Genomic DNA, 25944 nt, shown 5'->3' with positions numbered 1-25944 from the left:
CTTGCGCTCTAGATCTATGTCTGGACTACAGTTACGTCGGAGTCTTAGGAATTGACCCACCGGTAAATTCTGCTTAAGGTGTACCGGGTACTTACCGTCTGCGTGTAAAAGTGTATTCCTACTCTGCGGTTTGCGGAAGATAATAGACTCCAACTTGTTTTCTTTATTTTTGTGGATTGTCAGATCCAATAAGTATATTTTCTCCCGATTTCTCTTTGCTGTGAATTTGAGATTGGAATCAGATAAATGAATAGCCTATAAGAAATGAACTCTGAGAGGAGAGCGTCAGTACCGTTCCATGCCAGTAGAATGTCGTCTATATCTTTTCCAAAGGGCGACATTCTGGAAATATGGGTTTTTCTGGACTTTATAAATGAAGGTCTCATCCCTGTGTCCCATAAATCAATTCGCATAGTTAGGAGCGAATGCAGCTACCATCGCTGTACCCCGCATATGTTCGTAGAATCTGCCCTCATATTGGAAGTAATTTGGCCTTTTTCAGTGAGAGACAGAATCAAGTTAGACGGAGGTAAGATACCCTGCTGTCAAGTGTTAAGATAACGAGAGAGCGCTCATAGGCCTGCGCCATGTGGGATATTAGTATAGAGAGACTGAAGGTCAATTGTTAAATGCTTTCGGTGTCGCATCTGTAGTTATTGATGATCCCTGTTATCTCCTAAAAAGGCTGGCAATACTGGCACGAATTTAGAGATGAAGAAATCAACATACTGAGATAGGGGTTCAATAGGGCTACTGTTACCTGAGGTTTATCCATACTTTTATACATTTTCGGTAAGCCACTGGACAGGCTGGGTGTGGCGTAATGAGAAAGTCCTTCTCCGTTTCCGTTATCCAACCCTCTAAAAGAGCGTTATCAATGAAACTTTCTATATCCTATCTGTGGGGTTGGAACGGAGAGGGACATAGCACTTAGCACGTGTCAGAGACTTGAGCATAGACCTCACTATCATATTGTTCCCTGCTTTAAGGAATACCTGGGATAGGATAAAGTAATCCTTCTACCCCCCCCCAAATAAAAAAAATTATAATAATAATAATTGTAAAGTGGTTATGCCACTGGCTATAAGGTGAATGCACCAATTTGTAAGTCGCTCTGGATAAGAGCGTCTGCTAAATGACGTAAATGTAAAATGTTAATGTTAATACCACAATAGACCCTCCCTTATAAAATGTTTTTATCACAATATTTGGAATGTCTTTCAGTTATTTCAAAGCATTTTGTTCATCATTACTGAGATCAGCTGCTTGTTTGAGGGTTTTGCGGGCCAGTTTAGCAAAATCATGTTCTATCAGCCTACTATAGGTGAGAACAGGGGACTATTAGCACAGAATATTTGAACAAAATGTAATTAGCGAACACATTTGAAAGTGTCAACTTTTAGTGCAAAAAGTTCCACCCTACTAGAAGGGGAGAAATTCGATTTTTTTGTAATTGATCTACACAAAATACCCCATAATGTCAAAGTGAAAAGAAAATTCTACATTATTTTTTTAAAATACATTTTTTACAAATGAATATAAATGGAATAACTAAAATATATTCGTTGCATAATTCGCCCCCTTCGTTTAGGCAAGCCTAAATGAGTTCAGAAGTAAAATTTGGCTTAACAAATCACATAATAAGTTATAAGGACTCACGCTGTGTGAAATATTAGGGGTTATAATATATATAATAATATAATATGCCATTTAGCAGACGCTTTTATCCAAAGTGTGCATACATTTTTACGTATGGGTGGTCCCGGGGATCGAACCCACTACCCTGGCGTTACAAGCGCCATGCTCTACCAATTGAGCTACAGACGACCACATGATGGGTTGACATGCTTTTTGATTGACTACACCTCTGTCCCCCATATATACAACATCTGTAAGGTCAAGTATTGAATTTCAAGCACAGATTCAACTACAAAGACCAGGGAGCTTTTCAATAGCCTCATATTTTTTTATTTTTTTTATTTAACCTTTATTTAACCAGGTAGGCCAGTTGATAACAAGTTCTCATTTACAACTGCGACCTGGCCAAGATAAAGCAAAGCAGTGCGATAAAAACAACAAACACAGAGTTACATATGGAATAAACAAAACGTACAGTCAATAACACAATAGAAAATCTATATACAGTGTGTGCAAATGTAGTAAGTTATGGAGGTAAGGCAATAAATAGGCCATAGTGCAAAATAATTACAATTTAGTATTACCACTGGAGTAATATATATGCAGAAGATTATGTGCAAATAGAGATACTGGGGTGCAAATGAGCAAAATAAATAACAATATGGGGATGAGGTAGTTGGGTGGGCTAATTACAGATGGGCTGTGTACAGGTGCAGTGATTGGTAGATTGGTAACAATAACAAATCAGACATTGAATAAATCTTTAAGCAAGGTCACGTTCATAATTATGCTGCGGATGATGTATTAAACCACCCAGACACATCAAATATGCAGTACTCCTTCTGAACTGAGCTGCAGGACAGGAAGGAAACTGCTTAGGGATGTCACCATGGTGATTTTAAAATGGCTACAGAGTTAAAAAGAAATGTGATGGAGCTAAGCACAGGCAAAATCCTAGAGGAAAGCCTGCTTCAGTCTGCTTTACACCAGACACTGGGAGAGGAATTCACCTTTCAGCAGGACAATAACCTACAACACAAAGCCAAATCTACACCTGGGTTGCTTACAAAGAAGACAGTGAATGTTCCTGGGTGGCCAAGTTACAGTTTTGACTTAAATCTGCTTGAAAATCTGTGGCAAGACTTGAAAATTGCTGTCTAGTCATGATCCCCAATACCTTGACAGAATTTTTTGGAAGAATTTTGGAAAGAATAATGGGGAAATATTTAAGCGCTAATGCCAAGAAGCTGGTGTTTGGAGTATACATTGGTTAGACCCGAGACAAGTCGAGGGCCGGCAAACCGTGCCAATATATCCTCCAAACACTGGCTTCGAGGGCATTATCACTTTTATACAACGGGTTACCAACATATTCAAATAATGATTGACATATTTTCATTAAACGTTATTTTGATGAATTTATTAATACTATTTCATCCTTCCACAATATATAGTCCCGAAACAAATCTAGGGTTGCTACCCAAGCCGGCTGGTCGTTCATTCTATCAGTTCAGTTGCCAGAGACGCGACCCAGTAGTTCGTTCTAAATGTTCTATTGCCACACTGGCTGGCAATGTTCTTATCCATTGCTTACTATCTAGCCAACTACGGCAAATTTAGAGTCACGTCAAACAGTGCAGACAGAATAACAACAGTAGCTGCATTTGTTTAAGCTGTTTTCTAGTGACATGTATTTGGATACATCCATAACAATTAGGCAATGAGGCACGATTTCGCCTGGCATAGAACATTTTCACACTCGTCAGGACACTGTTGTTCAGAGGAGCTAGCCAACAACACAGCTAACACAATCACTTCAAACTGAAGCTGGAAAGACTGCAAACTAGCTGCACTTAGTTTTGTTTGATATTTTTTCAATTTACATTTCTTTGTATATATCCATAAAAATAAGGCCAGCTGATTCATGATTTCGACTGGCTGAGAAACGCTACCTGTCTGTCTGTCTCGTCCGGACACGTTCATTACTATGGGACAGTTGGAGATCGAATTTGAATATTGAAACAATGTTGAACAAATCTGAGAGACAGACAGACAGCAAGGTTTATACAATATCCGCTGTTGAAAACAAAATATTAGTCTAAAATAAATGTGAGATAATGTCTAGATGCTTTTTATAGTAGAGATCAAGTGTATAACTTCCCTGCCTGGGCTGATGAGACATCAGATGGAACAGAGTAAATAGCTATTTTAACATCATAGATTTAGCCGGTGGTAACTTTCTGGAATGCGCTTTTAACCAATCAGCATTAGACCCACCTGTTGTATAATGCACATTATAAAACTGGTTGTTTGGATCCTGGATGCTGATTGTATATACATATGAGATGAGTAGTGCAAGATATATAAACATTATTAAAGTGACTAGTGTTCAATTTCTTAAAGTGGCCAGTGATTTCAATAGGGAGCAGCAGCCTCTAATGTGCTAGTGATGGCTATTTAACAGTCTGATGGCCTTGAGATAGAAACTGTTTTTCATTCTCTCGGTCCCAGCTTTGATGCACCTGTACTGACCTCACCTTCTGGATGATAGCGAGGTGAACAGGCATTGGCTCGGGTGGTTGATGTCCTTGATGATCTTTTTGGCCTTCCTGTGACATCAGGTTCTGTATGTGTCTTGGAGGGCGGGTAGTTTGCCCCCAGTAATGCGTTCGGCAGACCGCACCATCCTCTGGAGAGCCCTGCGGTTGCGGGCTGTACAGTTGCCGTACCAGGTGGTGATACAGCCCGACAGGATGCACTCAATTGTGCATCTGTAAAAGTTTGTGAGGGTTTTAGGTGCTACGCCGAATTTCTTCAGCCTCCTGGGGTTGAAGAGGTTCTGTTGCGCCTTCTTCACCACAATGTCTGCGTGGGTGGACCATTTCAGTTTGTCAGTGATGTGTACGCCAAGGAACTTGAAGCTTTCCACCTTCTCCACTGCGGTCCCGTCGATGAGGATAGGGGGGTTCACCCTCTGCTGTTTCCTGAAGTCCACGATCATCTCCTTTGTTTTCTTAATGTTGAGTGAGAGGTTATTTTCCTGGCACCACGCTCCCAGAGTCCTCACCTCCTCCCTGTAGGCAGTCTCGTCATTGTTGGTAATCAAGCCTACTACTGTTGTGTCGTCTGCAAACTTGATGATTGAGTTGAAGGCGTGCTTGGCCACGCAGTCATGGGTAAACAGGGAGTACAGGAGGAGGCTGAGCACACACCTTTTGGGGCCCCAGTGTTGAGGATCAGCGAAGTAGAGATGTTGTTTCCTACCTTCACCACCTGGGGATGGCCCATCAGGAAGTCTAGGACACAGTTGCACAGGGCGGGGTTCAGACCCAGGGCCTCGAGCTTAATGATGATCTTGGAGGGTATTATGGTATTGAATGCTGAGCTATAGTCAATGAACAGCATTCTTACACAGGTATTCCTCTTGTCCAGATGGGATAGGGCAGTGTGCAGTGTAATGGCGATTGCATCGTCTGTGGATCTATTGGGGCGGTAAGCAAATTGGAGTGGGTCTAGGGTGACAGGTAAGTTAGAGGTGATATGATCCTTGACTAGTCTCTCAAAGCACTTCATGATGACAGAGGTGAGTGCTACAGGGCGAAAAAAATGAAATATTATAACAAAATTACATTTAAATTAAATGAGGTCTTTTTGAATAGACTAAAATGAACAGCTTTGAATATGTAAAAAACATGGCATGCTAGCTCAATTCTGGTGGCGCAGTGGACTAATTCCATGGATAGAGAACAGAAGATGATTTACTGTAGGTTTGAATCTCACTGATTTTGACATAAGATGCCGACCTTGCGGGAGAAATCAATAGGCAAATATCACAGCCAATCACATCACAACACTGGCGGGTAAATAATTCAGTGAAACACAATCATTCCACTATTACTGCAGATATATTATGGACACTTTCTGAAATGACAAAAAAATAAAAGAAATCCTACCTGTAGCCCCTTTAAAAAGGAATAGTTTCACCATATTAAAACGAGAGTTCAGTTCAAGTAACAGGGTTTACTTTAAAATGAAGGACAGATGTAAATGAATCACTAATCACATGAAATAAATAATAATCTTCAATACTAATAGTATTGTGAGTGTGCATAGAGTCAGTGCGAGATAGGGTAAATGCAGATAGTCCGGGTAACCATTTAATGAACTGTTTATGGCTTGGGGGTAGAAGCTGTCTCTGAGCATGTTGCTCAAAGCAACAAAATAACTAGGGCTTTACGATGATGGTGAAAACTTGGAGAAATGTTGGGGTTAAGTGGGTTAAAATCTAAAGATAATTTTGGCACTTTAGCAAGTCTTTATTCATATCACTCTGATTTATTGAATTCTCCATGAGGTCTATATTAAAGGGCACTTCATTTAATATAACAGGCTTTTAAAATTAAATATTACAGACCCATACGTTTAATACATTGTGACAATAAAATAATAACAAAGCTCATAAGTAATAGAATGGCAAAAGTCTTACCAGACTTGATACAAACAGTGCCTTCAGATAGTATTCATACCCCTTGACTTATTCCACATTTTGTTGTGTTACAGCCTGAATTCAAAATGGATTAAATAGATTTTTTATCTGTCACCCATCTATACACAATACCCCATAATGACAAAGTGAAAACATGTTTTTAGAAATGTTTGCATGTTTATTGAAAATGAAATACAGAAATATCTCATTTACATAAGTATTCACACCCCTGAGTCAATACTTTGTAGAAGCACCTTTGTCGGCGATTACAGCTTTGAGTCGTCTTGGGTATGTCTGTATCAGCTTTGCAGATCTGGATTTGGGGATTTTCTCCCATTCTTCTTTGCAGATTTTCTCACACTCTGTTATGTTAGATAGGGAGCGGCGGAGAACAGCAATCTTCAAGTCTTTCCACAGATTTCCAAGTTAGGGCTTTGGCTGGGCCACTCAAGGACGTTCATATTCTTGTTCTGAAGCCATTCTAGCGTTTCTTTGTCTGTATGCTTGGGGTCATTGTCCTGTTGGAACGTAAATCTTTGCCCCAGTCTAATGTCGTTTGCAATCTGAAGCAGGTTCTCATCAAGGATTTGCCTGTTTTTGTATCCATTCAATGTTCCCTCTATCCTTACCAGTCTCCCAGTCTCTGCCCCTGAAAAGCATCCCAATAGCAGTATGCTGCCACCACCATGCTTCACGGTAGGTATGGTGTTAGACGGGTGATGAGCTGTAACTGGTCTCATCAGACCACAGAATATTTTGCCTTATTATCTGTCTTTCACATGCCTTTTTGCCAACTCCAGGCGTGCTTTCATGTGCCTTTTCCTCAGGAGTGGCTTCTGTCTGGCCACTCTCCCATAAAGCCCAGATTGGTGAAGTGCTGTAGAGACTGTTGTCCTTCTGGCAGGTCCTCCCTTCTCAGCCAAGAAAGTCTGTCAGAGTGGTCATTGGGTTCTTGGTCACCTCCCTGACCAAGGTCCTTCTTGCCCGGTTGCTCAATTTGGTTGGACAGCCAGCTACTGTATAAGCAGTCAGCTCTAGGCAGAGTCTGGGTAGTCCATATTTCTTCAATTTCCCAATGATATGCTCTTGGAAACTTTCAACACTATAGAAATTGTTTTATACCCTTCCCCAGATATATGCCTCATCACAATGAGATCTATGGACAGTTCCTTGGACTTCATGGTATAGTTTTCTGCTCTGACATGCACATCAACCGTGGGACCTTATGTAGACAGGTGTGTTTCTTTCTAAATCAAATCAAATCAAATTTTATTGGTCACATGCGCCGAATACAACAGGTGCAGACATTACAGTGAAATGCTTACTTACAGCCCTTAACCAACAGTGCATTTATTTTAAACAAAAAAGTAAGAATAAAACAACAACAAAAAAGTGTTGAGAAAAAAAGAGCAGAAGTAAAAAATAAAGTGACAGTAGGGAGGCTATATATACAATAGAATAAAGTGACAGTAGGGAGGCTATATATACAGGGGGGTACCGTTGCATAGTCAATGTGCGGGGGCACCGGCTAGTTGAGGTAATATGTACATGTGGGTAGAGTTAAAGTGACTATGCATAAATACTTAACAGAGTAGCAGCAGCGTAAAAGGGATGGGGTGGGGGGGCAGTGCAAATAGTCCGGGTAGCCATGATTAGCTGTTCAGGAGTCTTATGGCTTGGGGGTAGAAGCTGTTGAGAAGTCTTTTGGACCTAGACTTGGCACTCCGGTACCGCTTGCCGTGCGGTAGCAGAGAGAACAGTCTATGACTAGGGTGACTGGAGTCTTTGACAATTTTGAGGGCCTTCCTCTGACACCGCCTGGTATAGAGGTCCTGGATGGCAGGGAGCTTTGCCCCAGTGATGTACTGGGCCGTACGCACTACCCTCTGTAGTGCCTTGCGGTCAGAGGCCAAGCAGTTGCCATACCAGGCGGTGATGCAACCAGTCAGGATGCTCTCGATGGTGCAGCTGTAGAATTTTTTGAGGATCTGAGGACCCATGCCAAATCTTTTTAGTCTCCTGAGGGGGAATAGGCTTTGTCGTGCCCTCTTCACGACTGTCTTGGTGTGTTTGGACCATGATAGTTCGTTGGTGATGTGGACACCAAGGAACTTGAAGCTCTCAACCTGTTCCACTACAGCCCCGTCGATGAGAATGGGGGCGTGCTCAGTCCTCTTTTTTTTCCTGTAGTCCACAATCATCTCCTTTGTCTTGGTCACGTTGAGGGAGAGGTTGTTGTCCTGGCACCACACGGCCAGATCTCTGACCTCCTCCCTATAGGCTGTCTCATCGTTGTCGGTGATCAGGCCTACCACTGTTGTGTCGTCGGCAAACTTAATGATGGTGTTGGAGTCGTGCCTGGCCATGCAGTCATGGGTGAACAGAGAGTACAGGAGGGGACTGAGCACGCACCCCTGAGGGGCCCCCGTGTTGAGGATCAGTGTGGCAGATGTGTTGTTACCTACCCTTACCACCTGGGGGCGGCCCGTCAGGAAGTCCAGGATCCAGTTGCAGAGGGAGGTGTTTAGTCCCAGGATCCTTAGCTTAGTGATGAGCTTTGAGGGCACTATGGTGTTGAATGCTGAGCTGTAGTCAATGAATAGCATTCTCACGTAGGTGTTCCTCTTGTCCAGGTGGGAAAGGGCAGTGTGGAGTGCGATAGAGATTGCATCATCTGTGGATCTGTTGGGGCGGTATGCAAATTGGAGTGGGTCTAGGGTTTCTGGGATTATGCTGTTGATGTGAGCCATGACCAGTCTTTCAAAGCACTTCATGGCTACAGACGTCAGTGCCACGGGTCGGTAGTCATTTAGGCAGGTTATCTTAGAGTTCTTGGGCACGGGGACTATGGTGGTCTGCTTGAAACATGTTGGTATTACAGACTCAGTCAGGGACATGTTGAAAATGTCAGTGAAGACACTTGCCAGTTGGTCAGCACATGCTCGGAGTACACGTCCTGGTAATCCGTCTGGCCCTGCGGCCTTGTGAATGTTGACCTGCTTAAAAGTCTTACTCACATCGGCTACGGAGAGCGTGATCACATAGTCGTCCGGAACAGCTGGTGCTCTCATGCATGCTTCAGTGTTGCTTGCCTCGAAGCGAGCATAGAAGTGGTTTAGCTCGTCTGGTAGGCTTGTGTCACTGGGCAGCTCGCGGCTGTGCTTCCCTTTGTAGTCTGTAATAGTTTTCAAGCCCTGCCACATCCGACGAGCGTCAGAGCCAGTGTAGTATGATTCAATCTTAGACCTGTATTGACTCTTTGCCTGTTTGATGGTTCGTCGGAGGTCATAGCGGGATTTCTTATAAGCGTCCGGGTTAGAGTCCCGTTCCTTGAAAGCGGCAGCTCTACCCTTTAGCTCAGTGCGGATGTTTCCTGTAATCCATGGCTTCTGGTTGGGGTATGTACGTACGGTCACTGTGGGGACGACATCATCGATGCACTTATTGATGAAGCCAGTGACTGATGTGGTGTACTCCTCAATGCTGTCTGAAGAATCCCTGAACATGTTCCAGTCTGTGCTAGCAAAACAGTCCTGTAGCTTAGCATCTGCGTCATCTGACCACTTTTTTATTAGCCGAGTCACTGGTGCTTCCTGCTTCAGTTTTTGCTTATAAGCAGGAATCAGGAGGATAGAGTTATGGTCAGATTTGCCAAATGGAGGGCGAGGGAGAGCTTTGTATGCGTCTCTGTGTGTGGAGTAAAGGTGGTCTAGAGTTTTTTCCCCTCTGGTTGCACATTTAACATGCTGGTAGAAATGAGGTAGAACGGATTTAAGTTTCCCTGCATTAAAGTCCCCTGCTACTAGGAGCGCTGCATCTGGATGAGCGTTTTCCTGTTGATTAATGGCCTTGTACAACTCATTCAGTGCAATCTTAATGCCAGCATTGGTTTGTGGTGGTAAATAGACAGCTATGAAAAGTATAGATGAAAACTCTCTTGGTAAATAGTGTGGTCTACAGCTTATCATAAGATACTCTACCTCAGGCGAGCAAAACCTTGAGACTTCCTTAGTATTTGATTTTGTGCACCAGCTGTTGTTTACAAAAATACAGAGACCGCCACCCCTCGTCTTACCCGAGTCTGCCGTTCTGTCCTGCCGATGTAGCGTATAGCCTGCTAGCTGAATGTTGTCATTGTTGTCATTCAGCCACGACTCCGTGAAACATAAGATATTACAGTTTTTAATGTCCCGTTGGTAGGATAACCGTAATCTTAAATCGTCCATTTTATTATCCAAAGCTTGAACGTTGGCTAATAGGATTGATGGGAGAGGCAGTTTACTCGTTCGCCGTCGGATCTTTACAAGGCACCCCGACCTACGTCCACGGTATCTCCGTCTCTTCCTCACGCGAATGACGGGGATCTGGGCCTTGTCTGGAGTCTGTAGAATATCCTTCGCGAACGCCTCGTTGAAGAAAAATTGTTCGTCCAACGCGAGGTGAGTAATCGCTGTCCTGATATCCAGAAGCTCTCTTTGGTTATAAGAGACGATGGCATAAACATTATGTACAAAATAAATTACAAATAACGCGGAAAAACACACATAATAGTACAATTGGTTAGAGGGCTGTAAAACGGCAGCCATCTTCTTCCGGCGCTGTTCTCAAGTAAATCATGTCCAAACTATTTAATTGGCCATAGGTGGATTTGTAGTGACATCTCAAGGATGATCAAAGGAAATTGGATGCACCTGAGCTCGATTTGGAGTTCCATAGTAAAGGGGTGTGAATACTTATTCATTTTCAATAAATTAGCAAACATTTCCAAAAATATGTTTTCACTTTGTCATTATGGGGTGAGAGAAAAAGGGATATTTAATCAATTTTGAATGCAGGCTGTAACACAACAATGTGGAATAATTCAAGGGGTATGAATACTTTCTGAAGGCACTGTATCAATCAAACAGGGTTTATTAAAAATAGACACATAAACAAATTCAAGAACATGTTTCAGTTTAATACAATACTCTAATAGATAGAGATTTATCAATAATGGCTGTTGATGCCGAAAAGCCTTTTGACCGTCTTGAATGGCCTTTTCTATTAAACATTTTTCAAAGCTTTCAACTTACCTGCTGAAATAATAAATGGTAATACAAATATGATATAAATGTCCAAAATATACACAAATAATACATTGTCTGATCAAATTGATTTAGAAAGAGGCACAAGACAGGGATTTCCTCTCTCCCCCGTCTGTTTGCACTGGCAATTTAACTGCTTGCAAAAATAATTAGACAGGACCCAAACGTAACAGATATCAGTATTGGTAAACATGAATATAAACTACCCTTATTTATTTGATTCATTAAACCTTTATTTAACTAGGCAAGTCAGTTAAGAACAAATTCTTATTTACAATGACGACCTACCCCGGCCAAACCCGGACGACGCTGGGCCAATTGTGCGGTGCCCTATGGGACTCCTAATCACGGCCGGATTGTGATACAGCCTGGATGTTTTTTATTTGCAGATGATCTCCTGATACACCTAACTAATATTGAAAACTGCAAGCCCTCCCTGTTAAAAATATTTTCAGAATACTTTATATATTCTTTCATGCTCACCTGTTGGAGTGAAAACCTACAAGACGGTTGCTCTCCAGGAACACGTTTGTAAATCCCTGGTCTAATGAATGACAGTGTGAATGTAGTAGTAACGGTCTAATTTTTGTTTTAGAATAACATTAAATTGTTTATAAAAACAATGTGAACTACAATGTTATTTCTTGAAAATGTTATTCGTATAAGACGCTATGAGCCTCCTCAACTTCCTGGAATCCAATGTAGCCGCTATTGGGGTCAGGGTAGTTGGATGTAATTGCTGCCACCACAGAGGCTGGGCGTACCTGTCATTGGCCTCGACCTCTCCCCTCAGCATCCACTCCAGGGTGAGCCGATAAGAGACCAGTCTGTATTGTCTAGATGGACAGAAAATAAATACATGACAATGTTATATGCAACAATCAAGTAAATAAATAGGTCTAGGCCTATACAACAGAAAATATAGCAGTCTCAGGGGTCACTAAGCATATTCATTTATAAGCCGTATTGATGATGGCACAATACATTTACATTTAGGTAATTTAGCAGATGCTCTTATCCAGAGCAATTAACAGGAGCAGTTAGGATTAACGGCACACAGACAGATTGTTCATCTTGTCGGCTCGGGGATTTGAACCAGCAACCTTTTGGTTGCTGGGCCAAAACTCTAATCGAAAAGGCTACCTGCCGCAATACTGTTGATGGCTCTCTTGGTCTTGTATACATGAAGACTGTATAGCCAACTCATTGTTCAAAGGGTGTTAGTGGTCAAGTGGGAGGCTGTTTTTCTTCCTCTTGTGTGTGGGTTTACAGGCTAGTTAGGAGATTATTGGTAGAAAAGCTAGACTGGCAATTGTAAGCAACATGTTCTTCTCTACTACCACTATTGACTTTATACTTCTTACACTGTTTGGTCATATAAATTCTTGTTTATGTAGACCCAGATTGTGAAGTGCGCGTCCCGTATGTTCTATTTCTATGGCGCGCATCCACTCATTCTAGACACTGTTTACCTTGCCAGCACGTCATCATGGTCAGACACACTTCAAGGGGACTACAGTAGCCAGTTACATTATGGGGTGTAGGCAGGAGACTGGAAAATACAGTTGGAAGGCTGTCTTTAGGTAGGCTATTTATTTTCATCTTAGAGAGTAATATAAATATCCTGTGAGTAATATTAGCCAAAACACTTACTCTTCAGAGAGCTTCCCATTTGGACCATCAGGTGTGGCACCTCGTTTCCAGTTGATCCTGAGCTTCCCATTTGGACCGTCAGGTGTGGCACCTCGTTTCCAGTTGATCCTGAGCTTCCCATTTGGACCGTCAGGTGTGGCACCTCGTTTCCAGTTGATCCTGAGCTTCCCATTTGGACCGTCAGGTGTGGCACCTCGTTTCCAGTTGATCCTGAGCATTCTGAAGAAAGTCCCCAACACACCAGGATTGATGAGAGACAAGATTACACACACAAGCCATCTTCTGCTGTGTCTTCAGTCCGATGTTCTACCTCCTCAATTATCGGACATTCACTGTCTGTTGGTAGAGAATCAGTTTATTACCTACATCTAAATACTCAAGCAATGGGGTACTGACAAACAACCAGACAAGTGTTATATAGGGCCCAGAAGTGTTTCTGGGTGAACTTCCCCTTTAAAATATCAGAGAGATGCAAAAGCCACTCTTTTTGTAGAACGACCCGGTTGCATTTCTTCAACCCCATTTTTGGAGTACTCCAAAGCGCTGCCTGTCCGTATGATCAAACATAGGACAATTCTAAGGAACATTCCAACACTCCGATGCCCAAATATAGATCATATTGTTATTGCCAGATAGATTTTCATCTGGCAGCATGCTCTTATTGTGTATGTTAAAGATGCACTCACAAACGTTTGTATAATATCAGCCAGTAGTGTTGAAAGTGGTGCTCTCCACCCAAAAGTGGTCCCCATTTTTTGTGTACTACGTCATCAAATCGTGTATTACGAAATCCAATTAGTACTATTTGTTGTGCTTTAGATCCTGGAGTACATCTTTTAAGTCCAGATTTTCTTTATGGTTTATGAGGTGTTATGTGTCACCATTAGGCTACTTTTATATCCTCTTAGCTTACTCAAATTAAAAGCTTTTATTGGCTAGCTGCTATCTTCATAAGCCCACATTGGAGACAAATTAAAGGTCCAATGCAGCCATTTTTATCTCAATATCAAATCATTTCTGGGTAACAATTAAGTACCATACTGTGATTGCTTTCAATTAAAACGGTCAAAAAGAAACAAAAATAGCTTCTTAGAAAATAGTAATTTCTCAAGCAAGAATTTTGCTAGGACTGTCTGGGAGTGGTCTGAGTGGGGTTGGGAAAACCGAAAACTAGCTGTTATTGGTCTATTAAAGGGATAGTTCACCCAAGTTACATATTGGTTCCCTTACCCTGTAAGCAGTCTATGGACAAGGTACGACAGCAATCCATGCTTTGGTTTAGTTTCCCTGGCACTGCTTCCATATGCTAACGTTTTAGCATTTGTGGCTCAAATCCCATTCAAGTCATGGGACCGATAATATAATTTTTGCGCATCATAATCAAAACATCTATAAGTGACTTTGTTGAGCTTCACAAACATTTTTTTATACTTTCGGATTATTTGGACATGATGCACAAAAAAATTATAATATCGGTCCCATGACTTGAATGGGATTTGTGCCACAAATGCTAAAATGTTAGCATGTGGAAACAGTACCAGGAAAACTAAACCAAAGCATTGATTACTGTCATACCTTGTCCATAGACTGCTTAAATGGTAAGGAAACCAATGTAAAAAAAAATATATTTGGGTTAACTATCCCTTTAACATATTTACCACCTGGTGATGTTACCAGGCAGGCCAAAACTCCATCCTACAAAAACAGGCAAAAATTTCAGGCGGTCTTTTCCAACAGCTCTTACACTAAGTTTATTAGGTACACCCATCTAGGACCAGGTCGGACCCCCATTTGCCTCCAGAACAGCCTGGATTCTTCGGGCATGGATTCTACAAGGTGTTGGAAACATTTGTTGCTCAATTGGTATAAAGGGACCTAACGCGTGCCAGGAAACATTCCCCACGCCTGTACCATTGACACCAGGCAGGATGGGTCCATGGACTCATGCTGCTTATGCCAGATCCTGACTCTGACATCAGCATGACACAATAGGAACCAGGATTCGTCGACCAGGCGATGTTTTTCCACTCCTTAATTGCCCAGTGTATGGTATTATTTTATGTATCATTAAGGCAAATTTAGGGAGAGGTCAAAGGTAAAATAATAATATTAGTAATAAGCACGGATATGTTTAAATGAATATATGTGCTCTATCGCAGGGGCTCTTAAACTGTGGCTCATGGGCTTGTTATAGACACATGGTATGCATTACCGTAGTTCTTTTTTAAGAAGGGGCCTAAGACACGCAGCCAATAGAATGATAGAATGAGAGGCTTCATATAGGAAAAAAGCATTCATGACATTTTGGAGTGGACATTGCGTGACAGCTGGACGTTGAGAAAGAAGGGTGGGGCAGAACTAAAATAAGTTAGGAATGTATGCATGTTTTTTTCTTTTGTGTGTATATAAGAGATCTCTAAGCCAGAGAGAGACAGTTTTGTTCCATGGAGCAAGCTGGGCCTTGTTATGCAATAAAGTCTAATTCTTGAATTCACAAGCTCCGGTGTCTTGAGAGATATTTTTGAGTTGATTATCTATTAGTCAAATATTTCTACCACGACAAGTGTTAGTGATCACGTACCCACTGGAGCCACTTCTTCTTGTTATTGGCTGATAGGAAAGGAACCCGGTGTGGTCGTCTGCTGCAGCAGCCCATCCGTGACAAGGATTGGCGACGAGTTGTGCATTCCGAGATGCCGTTCTGTACACCACTGTTGTGCTGCGCCGTTATTTGTCTGTTAGTGGCCCACCTAAATTGCAAAATTCTTGCCATTCTCCTTCGACCTCTCTCATCAACGAGCTGTTTTCACCGACAGGACTGCCGCCGTCTGGATGTTTTTTGTTTGTCGCACCATTCTAGGTAAACCTTAGACACTGTCGTGCGTGACAAGTCTAGGAGAGCGGCTGTTTCTGAGATACTGAATCCGGCGCGCCTGGTACCGATGATCATACCACGCTCCAAAGTCGCTTAGGTCACTCATTTTGCCCATTCTAACGTTCAATCGAACAGTAACTGAATTCCTCGATGCCTGTCTGCCTGCTTTATATAGCAAGCCGCTGCCATATGATTCACTGTCTGTAGGAACGATTCATTTTTGTGAACCTAATAAACTGGTGAGTGTTTATAAAACACAGCAGAAAACACACGTCTGACTGCACTGGGCCTTTAAGTTATGCCTGACACACACACAGACACAAACACACATGCATAGATATTATTAATGTATTGTTTGTTGTTCTACAGATCTACCATGTCAGGAGAAGAAATAATAACCACCTACATGCACATGGAAGTAAGAGGGAAGATAGCATTAGTTGAAAAGCCCCTCTTCTCAAACGATCCAGTCATCTATGTCAGGGATATGCAGGACACCGAGAAAGTCAAACATAAAGGTAGGAGGATGGATTAAAGTGGTGCTGTTTGCTGCATTGTGGGATAATTGTGATTTCTGCAGAAGACCCATAAAGAATACTGTATCTCACCCCTTTAAAGCATGGGTGTCAAATTCAATTCCTGGAGGGCAGAGAGTCAGCTGGGTTTTTTTCTCCCTTGTAGCTGATTGATCATTGATTAGTTAGGAACTCCCCTCATCTGGTTTTCTAGGTCTTAATTGAACACAAATTGAAAGAAGAAAAAACTGCAGACACATGGCCCTCCAGGAATTTAGTTGACACACCTGAAAGGTACATTCAGGGCGGCAGGTAGCTTAGTGGGTAAGAGTGTTGTGCCAGTAACCGAAAGGTCGCTGGTTCTAATCCCCGAGCCGACTAGGTGAAATATCTGTCGATGTGCCCTTGAGCAAGGCACTTAACCCTAATTGCTCCTGTAAGTCGCTCTGGATAAGAGCGTCTGCTAAATGACCAAAAAAAAAAAAAAAAGTGAATTCATTACTTAGTTAATTGATCGTTTTTATGGCAACAAGCAAAATACAAATACTGTTGGAAAGATGTGCAAATCTTTATCACATCCAGGAAGTAAACATTGTTATTTCACTTTTCAGTGACCGTCTACAAAATGCAAAGGGATTCGAATTCAGTTGCATTGGCGTTCTGTTTCCTGTATGAGAATCAGCCATTTTTCTCTGTTGTCGAGGGGAATGAAGTGAAGGTAAATATATTTCAGAAGCTATGCATTTGAAAATACGTTTGTTGTTGCAGTCTCTTTTGGACTACAAGAATTTACCCACTCCATAGAAGTCAGGGACGGCGTTATGGGCGGGGCCTGGCCCGCCCTACCGTACCTCCTTGCCCGTCCAAATAAAATACTGACAGAAAGATGCATCAGTCTCAGATAAAGCATCCGAGTGAGCGAAACAGCACCTCTCTGTCTCCGTATAGACCATGTATCTGATGCTGTCAGGACAACAGGAGTATGGCATGTCATACTTTTTCTGGCCAGACTGCATCAGATACATGGGTTACACATAGTAAGACAGAGGGGCGCTGTTTCGCTCACTAGTTTCAGCAGAGAGGAAGAGGAGAAGCGAGATGGCTCACTCTTGCCAAAATATGTCCTGAAGAAGCTCAATGCGTTTATATGGGCATAATATGCAGACCTAAGCTTGTCGCCTGTTTTCCCGCCTTTGGGACAATGACTCGCGTTGTTAGGGCGGAAGCATGAGCATCTCGTCATTATTTACAGATCTCTGGTTTCAGCTAAGCGAATTAGAATGGAGAGTTGGCGGGTACCAGGGTGCACTGTTTGGATGCTGGCTTCCCCTAAAGTTGATGTTTTGCCTAAATTAAATAATTACTCCTGTCTAAATAAAATCATTCAAAATACTTTACCAGAGAGCTTGACTTAGCCATATGGATCATTAGCTTCTTCTTTTTTTTTAAATTGCTGTGAATTGTTTCATATCACAGGTGTGTAGGCCTATGCCTGTTTGGGAAGCAAGCAATTTGGGCAGCGCACGTGGCAAATGCTGCTTATTGAGTTGAGGCTGTCAGTGAAAAGCATCTAAAATGTGTGAACATAATGTGTCTTGAGTATAATTAAAAATGTTGAAACAAGAAGGGGAGTGGTGTGTGGCGAAGATCTGGGCGTGGGCGTCTCTCTCCGGAATGCATGCACTCAGCTCTCCAGAATGTGCTCCAATGTCTCCGGCCAATTCTTGCACAGTCATTGTTTAATTGTGTGAATTGTTTGCCATTTGAGTTTTCTTATTTGATCAATTCCCCGTTATATATGTAACCAGTAGGCCAAGTAAATGTATCCTTAATCCCAGTCATTTGGTTACATTCATTTCTGTTAATGCATGTATTAGTCATTTACAGTTCTAAATATATATATATATATATATGTATGTGTATGTATTATTATTATTATTATGTATGTATATATGTGTAGATATGTGTGTGTGTGTGTATATATATGTATATGTGTGTGTAACCAGTAGGCATATCTGCTACACTTGTGAGAAACAAGTATTGTTTTATTTCATAACCATAATTTAGGAGTTTTACAAAAAAAAATCATTGTCTTTTGTTTGGAGTGCTCCATGTGAGCAGTGAGCATGTGTGTGGTTTCTCTGTCCCTCTTAACATCGAGGGACCTGCTGAGTTGATACAATGTTCCACTTCACTAGCCATAGCTCAAATCAAGACAGATTAGAAAGGGAGGCAGGTTAGAGTAGAGATTTTCATGCGATTGAAAGAACCTGAATTTTCATCAGTATATTTTCTACTGTTTTTATTTTTGTCGGCTTTAGGCCTATGTATTTGACTTAGTTGATGATGGAAGGTATAGAAATACTGCTGCATTGGCCTATAGGCTATCTCTAAGTTCCATGCACTAATTTATTTAGATGCCAATGGATCACAGTGTAACCTATTGTCACGGATTCAGCCGAGGCTGCTCCTCCTCCTTGCTCGGGCAGGCTTCGGCTTTCGTCGTCCCCAGAGTACTAGCTGCTGCCGATCGATGTTTCGGTGTTTGTCTTGTTCTGTCTGGAGTGGTTACACCTGTATGCTATTATGTTTGATTGTAGTCCCTATATTTACCCATGTCTCTCGTTTGGTAATTGTGTGTTATTGTTTTGTGTCTCGTATGGTCGGCATTGCTGTTGTCGTATGCGTGTATTTGTTTTCCTCCCTGTTAGGAGGTTTTGTTTTGTATGTTCTTCACTGACTAGTATAGTACGTCTGCCAGTAGCTCTGTGTCCTGCGCTTGACTTCGCTGACCGCATACACGTCGCCCTTGACACCTATCATTTGTGTCCATATGGCAAAGGCTGGTGCTCTTGCATTAGTTTAATTTTAACTTTTAGATTCGTATCATTTAAATTCATATTTTTATGACTAACCACCTGACAACAATTTTGAGAAACTAAAACGTTATTATTGAAATGAAACTGTTCCACAAAAATGCGCTTATAAAAATAATCATAACTGGCACACCGATAGGTAGAAATGGTAGGATAAATTGTAAACTTCCCCAAACTTGAAACTCACCAGCTGCCTATGATCTTTATTATAACACCTATTAACAAAGAAATGGGCCCACCCATCTAATGCCTGTCCAACTGACTCGTTCTGGCACCAGCACTACATAGAAGCCTTTGGTAGCACCAGCATATCTAATCTATATTTCAGACGCATTGATACTACCTATTGGATTTAAGTCACGGGACACTTTCAAGCACTTAAAGCTGGTCCGTTTGAGATATTACAACAACAAAGAAGTTACTGCAAACAACAAACACTGTTTTATCCCCTCAGACATCGTTGAAGGTGCCGTAATTAAGGTGGTGGGGTGGCCGGTGGCGCTGTTTCCCCTTACTGCGGATTCCATCTTTAATCGAGGCTAAGCGATAGTTTAATGCGTGTAACTTTTTTGACACGGCAGGAACGTGGCAGAAGTAGAGCTTGACAAGTCGTTTGGAGCTAAAACTAAATGATCACATCCACATCACTAAAAGGAAAGAAAGGTCACATGGCAAACAAACAAAAACTGCCCCCCGGAATAGAAAATGCTATTTTTGAATAATCTCACTCCTGTGTGCTTGTCATATGCCACTTGAATTATCAGTCCCCAGGATAAGAGTTTGCTGGTGGACAAGTGCATAAGCCTGTTTCTGTAGCATGAGACAGCTTGATATACAGGGCCTTACGCCCAATCCATCTCTTGAGTGACAGAGTCTTTGGTGTAACTTGACCGGGGAATGAACCCCCACCCTAGAGGGGACGACACTCTTACCACAAGGCCACTTAGGTTTTTGAGGTTATTGTACTTATACTTTCTCTATATCCACAGCTAGAGAAGAAAACAGACGTGAAGACAGCCTGTTTAGATGAGAGATGTCTGTTCCAGTGGAATGAGAAGAGCGGGGAGTGGGGCATCCTGAAATCTGTGGCAGAACCTCAAAAGTACCTCTGTATCGTCGACAACAAGGTCACCGTCGGCACACGGAATCAGGTGGTTGAATTTCGGCTGAATTCAAAGTGAATCAGTACATTTTGACAGTGTAGCTCAATGGCTTGTCGGCTTCCGCGGTCAGAAGAATACTTCAAATGCTTGTTTTAGTGAATTATCCCTTTTAAATAGGATGATAAGCATCTTGGATTATACAGGCCACTATCATTTCCATGCTTACGTGTATTTTTGTTGAGCAAAACTTTTGGTGGAAGGTACTACACTGCTTACAGACCCCGCGCGTCATCAAGATGCAGTACATCAACTTTCCTTCAAGGCCTATTTGGTGGGGAAACTGTGAAGCAAGCTGTAGCCTATTTTCTTTTTTCGGGGGTTAATATTTAATATATATGATATATTTTGGCAATTTGTGAGTGTAATGTTTACTGTTAATTTTTTATTGTTTGTTTCACTTGGTTTGGCAATGTTAACCTATGTTTCCCAGGGAGGGAGGGAGAGAGGGAGAGAGGGAGAGCAGATTACACAGATCCACAAAGAATTTCAACTGGGTGAAATACCACAGTGCGCCATAACAGCAGCAAGATTTATGACCTGTTGCCACAAGAAAAGGGCAACCAGTGAAGAACAAACACCATTGTAAATACAACCCATATGAATGTTTATTTATTTTCCCATTTGTACTTTAACTATTTGCACATTGTTACAACACTGTATAACAGTTGAAGTCGGAAGTTTACATACACCTTAGCCAAATACCTTTAAACTCAGTTGTTCACAATTCCTGACATTTAATCCTAATAAAAATTCCCTGTTTTAGGTCAGTTAGGATCACCACTTTATTTTAAGAATGTGAAATGTCAGAATAATAGTAGAGAGAATGATTTATTTCAGCTTTTATTTATTTCATCACATTCCCAGTGGGTCAGAAGTTTACATACACTCAATTAGTATTTGGTTGCATTGTCTTTAAATTGTTTAACTTGGGTCAAACGTTTCGGGTAGCCTTCCACAAGCTTCCCACAATAAGTTGGATGAATTTTGGCCCATTCCTCCTGACAGAGCTAGTGTAACTGAGTCAGGTTTGTAGGCCTCCTTGCTCGCACGCGCCTTTTCAGTTCTGCCAACACATTTTGTTTATAGGATTGAGGTCAGGGCTTTGTGATGGCCACTCCAATACCTTGACTTTGTTGTCCTTAAGCCATTTTGCCACAACTTTGGAAGTATGCTTGGGGTCATTGTCCATTTGGAAGACCCATTTGCGACCAAGCTTTAACTTCCTGACTGATGTCTTGAGATGTTGCGTCAATATATCCACATAATTTTCCTTCCTCATGATGCCATCTATTTTGTGACGTGCACCAGTCCCTCCTGCAGCAAAGCACCCCCACAGCATGATGCTGCCACCCCCTTGCTTCACAGTTGGGATGGTGTTCTTCGGCTTGCAAGGTACCCCCTTTTTCCTCCAAACATAATGATGGTCATTATGGCCAAACAATTCTATTTTTGTTTCATCAGACCAGAGGACATTTCTCCAAAAAGTACGATCTTTGTCCCCATGTGCAGTTGCAAACCGTAGTCTGGTTTTTTTATGGCAGTTTTGGAGCAGTGGCTTCTTCCTTGCTGAGCGGCCTTTCAGTTAATGTCGATATAGGACTCGTTTTACTGTGGATATAGATACTTTTGTACCTGTTTCCTCCAGCATCTTCACGAGGTCCTTTGCTGTTGTTCTGGGATTGATTTGCACTTTTCACATCAAGCAAAGAGGCACTGAGGTTGAAGTTAGGCCTTGAAATACATCCACAGGTACACCTCCAATTGACTCAAATGATGTCAATTAGCCTATCAGAAGCTTCTAAAGCCATGACATCATTTTCTGGAAATTACCAAGCTGTTTTTAATGCACAGTCAACTTAGTGTATGTAAACTTTCTGACCCACTGGAATTGTGATACAGTGAATTATAAGTGAAATAATCTGTCTGTAAACAATTGTTGGAAAAATGACTTGTGTCATGCACAAAGTAGATGTCCTAACCGACTTGCCAAAACTATAGTTTGTTAACAAGAAATTTGTGGAGTGGTTGAAAAATGAGTTTAAATGACTCCAACCTAAGTGTATGTAAACTTCCGACTTCAACTGTACATAAAATGACATTTGAAATGTCTTTATTCTTTTGGAACTTCTGAGTGTAATGTTTACTGTTAATTTTGATTGTTAATTTAACTTTTGTTTATTATCTACTTCACTTGCTTTGGCAATGTTAACATACGTTTCCCATGCCAATAAAGCCCTTAAATTGAATTGAAATTGAAATTGAATTGAGAGAGAGAGAATGTCACCACAGCAGTTCAGGAAGAAAAAAAGAGAGAGACAATGAATCTGAGACCCTTTTATAGCATCTGAGTTGTTTGGATTCAAATTCTGAGTTGTTAACCAATAGCATTACTGTAAAGTTAACCTCCAATCAGATATCAGACATACAGGATGTAAAGACAACAGAACCTCTACTACCCAGAAGTGAGACAATGGGGGTTGGAGAGATAATGAGGGGTTCCTAAGACAACACAGAGGAAACCTTGCACACAGTTGATAACGGTCACTTCGGGAGAGGGGCCTCCCTACACCTGTTTCTGTTTTATGAGTCTTTAATTAAAGAATGTGAAACAATGTTGTGTCTGTTTGCTGCATTTCATTAAAGCATGCAAAGCTGTTCTTTATATGGCCTTAAAAATAAATGTATCCATATGGACAGAATATTATATATAGGCTATAGCATACCGAACTTTGATCAGTTCTAAAAAAAAATAAACAGTTAATTCTGAAAAAAAGAATGTATCTGGTAAAAGGCAGACAGTTGGACGATTCAATAAAAAAAAAACACTCAAATCAAATTTGTAATGTGCTGAATACAACAGGTGTAGACCGTGAAATGCTTACTTATGAGCATATTTCCCAACAATGCAGAGTTAAAAAGTAAGAAAAGGTTAAAATTAAAATAGAAAATAGTAACACTATAGATAACTATAGTGAGGCTATATACAAGGAGTACTGGTACCGAGTCAATGTGCAGGGGTATGAGGTAGGTCAGGTAATATGTACATTTAGGTAGGGGTAAAAGTGACTAGGCAATCAGGATATAATAATAAACAGAGTAGCAGCAGCGTACGTGAAGAGTACAGAGTCTCCTCAGTGAATTTCAGAAAATGTTTAATAGTGAAACATTAAAGTTATACTTTTTAGATGAAACTATACTAAATATATTATTTGGTGACATGTATACTCAGGTCAGCCACCAATTGTGCAAGTTCTCCCACTTAAAAAGATGAGAGAGGCCTGTAATTTCCATCATAGGTACACGTCAACTATGACAGACAAAATGAGAAGAAAAAATCCAGAAAATCACATTGTAGGATTTTTAATGAATTTATTTGCAAATGATGGTGGAAAATAAGTATTTGGTCACCTACAAACAAGCAAGATTTCTGGCTCTCACAGACCTGTAACTTCTTCTTTAAGAGGCTCCTTTGTCCTCCACTCGTTACCTGTATTAGTGGCACCTGTTTGAACTTGTTATCAGTATAAAAGACACCTGTCCACAACCTCAAACAGTCACACTCCAAACTCCACTATGGCCAAGACCAAATGGCTGTCAAAGGACACCAGAAACAACATTGTAGACCTGCACCAGGCTAGGAAGACTGAATCTGCAATAGAAAAATAAGTATTTGGTCAATAACAAAAGTTTCTCAAAACTTTGTTATATACCCTTTGTTGGCAATGACACAGGTCAACTGTTTTCTGTAAGTCTTCACAAGGTTTTCACACACTGTTGCTGGTATTTTGGCCCATTCCTCCATGCAGATCTCCTCTAGAGTCGTGATGTTTTGGGGCTGTCGCTGGGCAACATGGACTTTCAACCCCCTCCAAAGATTTTCTATGGGGTTGAGATCTGGAGACTGGCTAGGCCACTCCAGGACCTTGAAATGCTTCTTACGAAGCCACTCCTTCGTTGCCCGGGCGGTGTGTTTGGGATCATTGTCATGCTGAAAGACCCAGCCACATTTCATCTTCAATGCCCTTGCTGATGGAAGGAGGTTTTCACTCAAAATCTCACGATACATGGCCCCATTCATTCTTTCCTTTACACGGATCAGTCGTCCTGGTCCCTTTGCAGAAAAACAGCCCCAAAGCATGATGTTTCCACCCCCATGCTTCACAGTAGGTATGGTGTTCTTTGGATGCAACTCATTATTGTTTGTCATCCAAACACGACGAGTTGAGTTTTTACCAAAAAGTTCTATTTTGGTTTCATCTGACCATATGACATTCTCCCAATCCTCTTCTGGATCATCCAAATGAACTCTAGCAAACTTCAGACGGGCCTGGACATGTACTGACTTAAGCAGGGGGACACGTCTGGCACTGCAGGATTTGAGTCCCTGGCAGCGTAGTGTGTTACTGATGGTAGGCTTTGTTACTTTGGTCCCAGCTCTCTGCAGGTCATTCACTAGGTCCCCCCGTGTGGTTCTGGGATTTTTGCTCACCGTTCTTGTGCTCATTTTGACCCCACGGGGTGAGATCTTGTGTGGAGCCCCAGATCGAGGGAGATTATCAGTGGTCTTGTATGTCTTCCATTTCCTAATAATTGCTCCCACAGTTGATTTCTTCAAACCAAGCTGCTTACCTATTGCAGATTCAGTCTTCCCAGCCCAGTGCAGGTCTACAATTTTGTTTCTGGTGTCCTTTGACAGCTCTTTGGTCTTGGCCATAGTGGAGTTTGGAGTGTGACTGTTTGAGGTTGTGGACAGGTGTCTTTTATACTGATAACAAGTTCAAACAGGTGCCATTAATACAGGTAACGAGTGGAGGACAGAGGAGTCTCTTAAAGAAGAAGTTACAGGTCTGTGAGAGCCAGAAATCTTGCTTGTTTGTAGGTGACCAAATACTTATTTTCCACCATAATTTGCAAATAAATTCATTAAAAATCCTACAATGTGATTTTCTGGAATTTATTTATCTCAATTTGTCTGTCATAGTTGACGTGTACCTATGATGAAAATTACAGGCCTCTCTCATCTTTTTAAGTGGGAGAACTTGCACAATTGGTGGCTGATTAAATACTTTTTTCCCCCACTGTATACACAGAGAAAAGAGTCGGCCCAAGAATTGAACCCTGTGGCACCCCCATAGAGACTTCCATAGGTCCAGACAACAGGCCCTCCGATTTGACACATTGAACTCTATCTGAGAAGTAGTTGGTGAACCAGGCGAGGCAGTCATTTGAGAAACCAAGGCTATTTAGTCTGCCAATAAGAATGCGGTGGTTGACAGAGTCGAAAGCCTTGGACAGGTCGATGAAGACGGCTGCACAGTAATGTCTATTATCGATCGCGGTTATAATATCGTTTAGGACCTTGAGCGTGGCTGAAGTGCACCCATGACCAGCTCGGAAACCAGATTGCATAGCGGAGAAGGTACGTTGGGATTCGAAATGGTCGGTGATCTGTTTGTTAACTTGGCTTTCAAATACTTTCGAAAGGCAGGGCAGGATGGATATAGGTCTGTAACAGTTTGGATCTAGAGTGTCACCCCCTTTGAAGAGGGGGATGACCGCGGCAGCTTTCCAATCTCTGGGGATCTCAGACGTTACGAAAGAGAGGTTGAACAGGCTACTAATAGGGGTTGCGATAATTTTGGCGGCTAGTTTTA

This window comes from Coregonus lavaretus (genome assembly GCF_964263955.1).
Source record: "Coregonus lavaretus genome assembly, chromosome: 17".
Taxonomy (NCBI): domain Eukaryota; kingdom Metazoa; phylum Chordata; class Actinopteri; order Salmoniformes; family Salmonidae; genus Coregonus; species Coregonus lavaretus.
This window is presented reverse-complemented; position numbering follows the sequence as displayed.